The following is a 6,802-nucleotide window of genomic DNA, read 5'->3' as shown; positions in this document are numbered from 1 at the left end:
CCTATAGAATCTGATATGAATAACCCCTAATAAGTGAAGAATCTATGAATTGACCAGGAGGGATAGAATACAAATATTTATTGTATTTATTTAATATAAATTTGTATTTATTATTATTGTCGGAAATAAAGTCAAAAATGTGATATGGCCTAGAATCCTGCATAAGCACATCCTGAAGATTGACTATATTTGGATGATGAAGCTCTTTTAACAGAAAAATTTCCCATATTGTGGTACTAGTAACCCCTTCCTCTTCAATTTCTAGCATGACTTTCTTCAAGGCTACCACTTGACCTATAGTTTGGTGTGAATGCTTATACACAACTCCATAGGTATCTTCTCCAATTTTCTCTATTTTGGCATAATATTCCACAGTTACTTAGCTAACAGATATGGCAGATCCTGGGTTATTATCCCCTGGAGGCCGCAGTGGCAGTTACCATGTCAGTGTTGCTTCTGTCTTTACTTTCAGGAGCCAGCTTTGAAGCTCAGTGAGGATTCAATCTTTCTTCTCTCCTAAGATATGCAGCATTGCTTTAATGATTTCACAAAATCTTGTGAAGTTATATTTTAATTTAGTTCAAAATATTTTTTAATATCTACTGGGATTTCTGCTTTGATCCATGTGTTATTTAGAAATGCGATGTTTAGTCTCCTAGTATGTGAGGATTTTCCAGTTATCTTTCTGTCATTGATTCCTTATTTAATTCAATTGTGATTTGAGAGCATACATTGTATGATTTCTATTCTTTTAAATGTTTTAAACTTTGTTTTATACCCAGGATATGGATTACAGTTGTGAATGATCCATGTGTGTTTAAGAAGAATGTGACTTCTGCTGTTTGGGGTAAAGCATTCCATAAAGGTCAATTATATTGTTTCAATTAATGGTATTTTTTGAGTTCAACTATGTCATTATGGATTTCATTCCTACTAGATTTTTTCATTACTGTATTGAGGTATTCAACTAATAGTGGATTTATTTAATTCTCTCTGTAGTTTTATTCAGTTTTTGACTCATGTATTTTCACAGTTTTCTGTTAGGTGTATATGGTTAAGAATTATTATGTCTTTGTGGAGAATATACTTTTTTGATTATGCAATGTCCTCTGTATCACTGTTAATTTGTATTGTTCTGAAGTTTGTCTATAATCAGCATATCTACTCCAATCTTTTGTTTTTCATTTGTAGTAATGCTGTATGTCTTTCTCCCATCTCTTTATTTTTAATCTATATGTGTCTTCATATTTAAATTGAGCTTCTGGTAGATATCATATAGCTGGGACTCCTTCTTTGATTCAGTCCCATAGTCTCTGTATTTTAATTGGTGTATTCAGACCACTAAAATTTGTACTGAGTATTAACACTCAGTAATGTTATAATTCCACCATCCCTGCCATATCAGATTATGGCTCCTATTCTTGCTTCTCTGTTTCAGACTTTGTCTTTACCCTTTCATAGGCCAGCTAAGTGTTTTGTGTAGATGTTAAAATCTAGGCATAATGTACTGAGTAAAAGGAATTGCATCAAGCAGGACTTTAGTGAGGCGCTGGTAAGTTGTGTGTGGAGGAAATGTGTTCTACATATCTGTGATTAGTTTTCAGTCTTTTAATGAGGCTTACAATTGTGTTGTGACCTTTACTAGTGAGTGCTTCTCAGTTCCCCACGCTCGGGGAGACAGAAGGAAACCAGGGGTTAGAGCTGAGCATTTCCCATTTCTCACCTAAAAGGTTAGAGTGGGTTGTAGTAGAATATTTTTCTTCCTTCATGTAGAGGTGGCTGGAATTTGATATTTCCCTTCCCCCAGGTTTCTTAGACTCTGGTAAAGCCCATCTGTTAGGCTCTACTGAAGTAATTTGTTTTGAGGGCCATCTTTTTTAAGCAAAGAATGTTCCAAGTGTATTTCAAAAGGTCTACTTTTTCCTCCTCCTGCCAGAAGCATAAGGAGAATTTTCTCTCAGCTTCTCTGCAAAAACCTGGTAGGGCTCCCAGCATTAAAATTCACTAAAGTGTTGGAAATCTTTCTAAGACAGGAACCCCTTGGAGTTAACTTTCAATTATCCACACTGAGCATTCAGCAACTTGTCGATTACAGCTTACGCTTTCCTACCCCAAACTATGTCCCATGGAGGTTTGAGCTCCTAGACTTGTATTGCCATAAGCTGTGATTTTTCTGTATCTGCTCACCTGCCTCTCCAATACGTGTGGTTATAGTTTTTCCTGTTCCCTCACTTCTCTGACAGAATTATGGAGAGTTTTTGAGTTTCAGATTATGTAGCTTTATTCTTGTGGGTTGTGTGAATGGATAAGAAAACTTCTGAGATCCTTATACACCATATTAAAAATGAAAAGTCTTTAGTAGTTCTTTCAAGGTAGATCAGCTAGCAAATAGTTTATATATATTTGAGAATATTTATTCTCTATTTAGTTAAATGTCATCATTATACTTTCTTCTAATTGTTATTTTTTTTAAGTGTTTGAATATATTACAATATCTGCTTTGAAGTTTGTCTGTTAAATCCACAATAGTGACCGACCCTTCAAAAGCAATTTCTATCACTTGGTTTTTCTCATTTTGTATAATTCACACTTTCTAGTCTCTTCTTGTTTTATGATGTTTTGCTGAAAGTTGAAATTTTTAGATAATGCATTGTAGCAACTATGAATATTAATCTCCCACTGCTCCCCTAAAGCTGTTCATTGTTGTTGTTTTTCTCATTTGTTTGTTACTAATTTGGCTGGATTTGTTTGGTGAGTCCTGTTTCACCCTTGGGGTGCAGCCTCTCATACACTTGTCAGGTGACAGACATAGCCCTGGTCGTGTTCAGAACACTTGTCAGGTGACAGACATAGCCCTGGTCGTGTTCAGAACACTTGTCAGGTGACAGACATAGCCCTGGTCATGTTCAGATCCCTGTGGTTGAGTGATGCCTGTGGCTTTTCCTCGGCTCTCTTTCTCCTGAATCTCTTTCCGGCTGCTCCACCTCTCTGGTTTCACACCCAGCTGTTAGCTTCCATTAATTGCCAGCTGATTGTCTGATTGTTCTTGACAAGACCCTGGGGTATAATTGCTCTACAGTCTAATTCCATTAAATTTGGGCCATTTTACAGGGGTAGGGTTTTTCTCTTTTGTGAACTTGCTCTTAACCCATTGAGGGCTCTTCTTCCCTGCCTTCTTTGCTGGTTCCTTCTCTGTAACTTGCAGCTGGTCTACCCTTTACCTCTCTTGGTTACTTTACTCACCAAAACATCTACATTGTTTCCAATAACACTCTTTGCTGTGAAGTCTAACACAGCCACGCTCTCTCCTCTTCCTTCTCTTCTCCTGAGACACAGACACAAAGAATCTAGCTAGCTGCCCTCCCACCCCCACAAGAAATTTATGCCAAAAGACCCTAACTTCCCAGGCAAGCTGGGGAATTTGCCCACCCACCGTGTCCCCATATATAAGGGGTCTCTGCACCTGGGCACAGAGGCCACCTTTGCACTGCCCAGGCAGGTCATCTTCTCCTTTGAAGAAACCTGGCCTGAACATCTCTGTAGCCTAGTTTCTGGGCACTGCTGTTTACCTCTTTCACCCTTAACAGTTAGTTCTAAAAACAAAGTCATCATCCTTGGGGAGAGCTGTGAGGCTGTTCCTTCTTACCACAGACCCTCTACACTACTGCACCAGATCTGTGGATAGGGACAATGTTCTTATCTCAGAGAGAATTTTTGTAGCTTTTCTTGAATAAATTGTTCTCCCTTTGGTGTACGCTTTTAGAACAGTCTCTACTTTTAGCTTGTTCCTCCTGGGGAGGAAACTACATTCTGTGAGTGAGCTGGGTTGGGGATAATAGGGCCCAGCATTCTCCAGATTCAATACCTTGGCTAGAGCTTGAATTTTTTCTTTCCTTTTTTAAAATTTCACATTAATATGAGGGTACAAAGGATTAGGTGACACTGTTTGCATTTGTTAGGTAAAGTTCAAGTTGTGGTTGAATCCTTCATCCAAGAGGTGTGCTGTGTTACTTACATTGTGTCATCAGGTGAGAACTTACTAATTTAACTTCCTCTTCCCCTCTCCTGCCCCTTGAATTTAACTGTGTCTTTTTCTCCTGTGGATATGCAGCTGTTTAGCTATTGGTTTCATATTAGTATTCCATTTGATCCTGTAATCTCATTACTAGGTATCTACCCCAAAGAAAAAAGAAATAATTTTATTATATTTAGACTAGAATGTTCATAACAGCTCAATTCACAATCTCCAAGACATGAAATCAACTCAAGTGCCTGACTCATGAATGGATAAACTGTGGTATATGTATACCATAGCATACTATTCAGCCATAAAAAAGATAGAAACTTTACATCTTTTGTATTAACCTGGGTAGAGTTGAAGAACATTTTTCTTAGTAAAGTATCACAAGAATGGAAAAGCAAGTGTCCAATGTACACCAGGCTAGTATGATAGAGCTTTTCTTAACTATTAAGCATTTGGTGAAAGAAGGGAGCCCAGTCCACACCATGCCTGCCTCAAAGAGAGCTGTTGCTGCCCTAGCTGAGAGGGGCTTGGGGAGTGTGGGCCCCTGCCAGGCTAAACTGGGGAGCTAGGGAGAAAGGAGCCCTGTGTTCTGTGGTGTGTAGCTTAACAACTCTGCCACCACCTAGAGCTGGGTGTGGGATAATGACAGGTGTGGCTCAAATGTCACAGATTCTTTTTATTCTGGTTGAATTTTTGTAGCTTTTCTTGAATAAATTGTTCTCCCTTTGGTGTATGCTTTTAGAACAATTTTCAGAAACAACCCAGATACATGCACACACATAATCTTCCCCAGTTAAATAATTAAATGGTTGTGGAGAGGACCCGTCCTTCACAGTGTCACTCTGGCAGTCAAACCTTACCAGTTTTAAGTTATAGTAATTTTTTCATATTTTATTTTCTCCCAGAATTTTGTTCAACATTTTAAATGCTTTTTTCCCAAAACAAAATTACTGAAATAGATTTCCCTCAATTCTGCTGTTTCCTTATATTTTGTCTATCTGCCCTGTGCCAATCTACATACCTTTTGAAGGTATGTCTTATTCTTTTTCTTTTTTATTAAATCATAGCTGTTTACATTAATGCAATCATGGGGCACAATGTGCTAGTTTTATATACAATTTGAAATACTTTCATTCTGCACTTAGTAGATTTAACCTGTTTTATTCATATGTATATAGTTTCTGGGACATAAGTTAAAGAAAATGAATAAATGGTTGCCATGATTAATAAGTCCTTTAGGGCCAAGGTGGGTAGATGCCCTGAGCTCAGGAGTTCAAGATCAGCCTGAGCAAGAGTGAGACCCCGTATCTACTAAACATAGAAAAAGTAACTGGGTATGGTAGAGAACACCTGTAGTCCAAGGTATCTGGGAGACTGAGGCAAGAAGCTCACTGGAACCCAGGAGTTTGAGGGTTCTGTGAGTTAGGACGCCGTAGCACTCTACCCAGGACAAAAGGATAAAACTCAGTCAAAAAAAAAAAAAAAAGTCTTTTAGGCTTAAAATATTTTTATATTAAATGTTCTAAATTTTAAATTTATATTTCATTTTAAATATTCCATTATATATTATGCAGTTCATTTGTGGACTCAATATAACAATTCATCCTTAACTCTTTTTATTTTCCATTTTTTGAAGGAAACAATGTATGGACACCTATTAAGTTGTAGGCATCTTAGTGGGCCCCATGGGTGTTCCAAAGTCAAAAGTCTTGGCCCTGTTTATATATTTATAGTTTAATAGGATAAATGGAATTATATAAGCAAAATGGAGCATATTTAATACTAAATCAGTCATATGAATCAAGAATTCTCTGTAGAAGATTCAAGAAAGAGGAAACCCTAATGATGGAAATAACCAGAAAGATAGGTAGAGAGCGGCAAAGAGGGTTGAAGGCCAATGGTACTCTCGGCAGTCAGTGAACAGAACTGTGTGTGATGAGGCCGGCAATGTGGGGAGGCAGCAGATCACGGATCACGATGCTGTGACAGGCTCAGGGCAAGGTGGAGCTGACCTGACTTACAGAGTGATGGAAAACATTAATGGGTTTGCTGTAACAAGTAAAGTAATGTCGAATAAAGCCCTTCCCCATTCATCTGTTAAAGCCCTAGCCCCAAATACTTCACAATGTGATTAATTTGGGAAATAGGGTCATTGCAGATGTAATAAATTGAATTGAGGTCCTACTGGAGTAAGGTGGCTCACTAGCCCAGTATGACTGATGTTCATCCAACAAGGTGAAAGTTACACACAGACACACACACAAGGTAAACTTCTCATCTTCAGAACTGTGAAGACAGTTGTTGAGCCACGTAGACAGCACCACTTTGTATGGTGGGCCTAGCAAAACAGTAAGCATGACGGCAGGGAGGGTTGAAAAGTATAATAACATCCCTTAGAATTTAGTCCAAATATTAGAAATTTAACATATTTTACAAAATAAATTGCAGAGAAACTTACTGGAGGTAAGGAAACTAGCTAAGTAATGAGAATAATAATCATAGATAAATGTCACAAATGCTTATGCTTCATTCTAAAAATCTGATGCTATAATTACAAATGACCAATGAAAAAGAAAAGTAGGGGTTTCTAAAGACTAATTTTGGATGCAGAGATGGCTTTCTGCTTTATCATGAGCCCAGATCTAAAAAGGTCACTGAAGGAGGTACATTGAATGAGGTACAGCAGATAAAATGCACAGATGAATATCAGAAAGGCTATAATTTAGACTGAAATGAGCCTTATAAAAATAATCAAAAGGTGACAGAAATGTTTGGAGC

At 37.8% G+C, this 6,802-nt stretch overlaps 1 pseudogene; it reads right to left on the bottom strand.

Moving 5' to 3' along the window:
• Nucleotide 1: 1 nt before the first annotated feature.
• On the bottom strand, nt 2-3,609 carry LOC105888175 (annotated as a pseudogene).
• Between the last annotated feature and the right edge of the window lie 3,193 nt (nt 3,610-6,802).

The sequence above is a fragment of the Otolemur garnettii genome, unplaced genomic scaffold, assembly GCF_000181295.1.
Source record: "Otolemur garnettii isolate 467f Iridium unplaced genomic scaffold, OtoGar3 scaffold00215, whole genome shotgun sequence".
NCBI lineage: Eukaryota > Metazoa > Chordata > Mammalia > Primates > Galagidae > Otolemur > Otolemur garnettii.
This window is presented reverse-complemented; position numbering and strand designations above follow the sequence as displayed.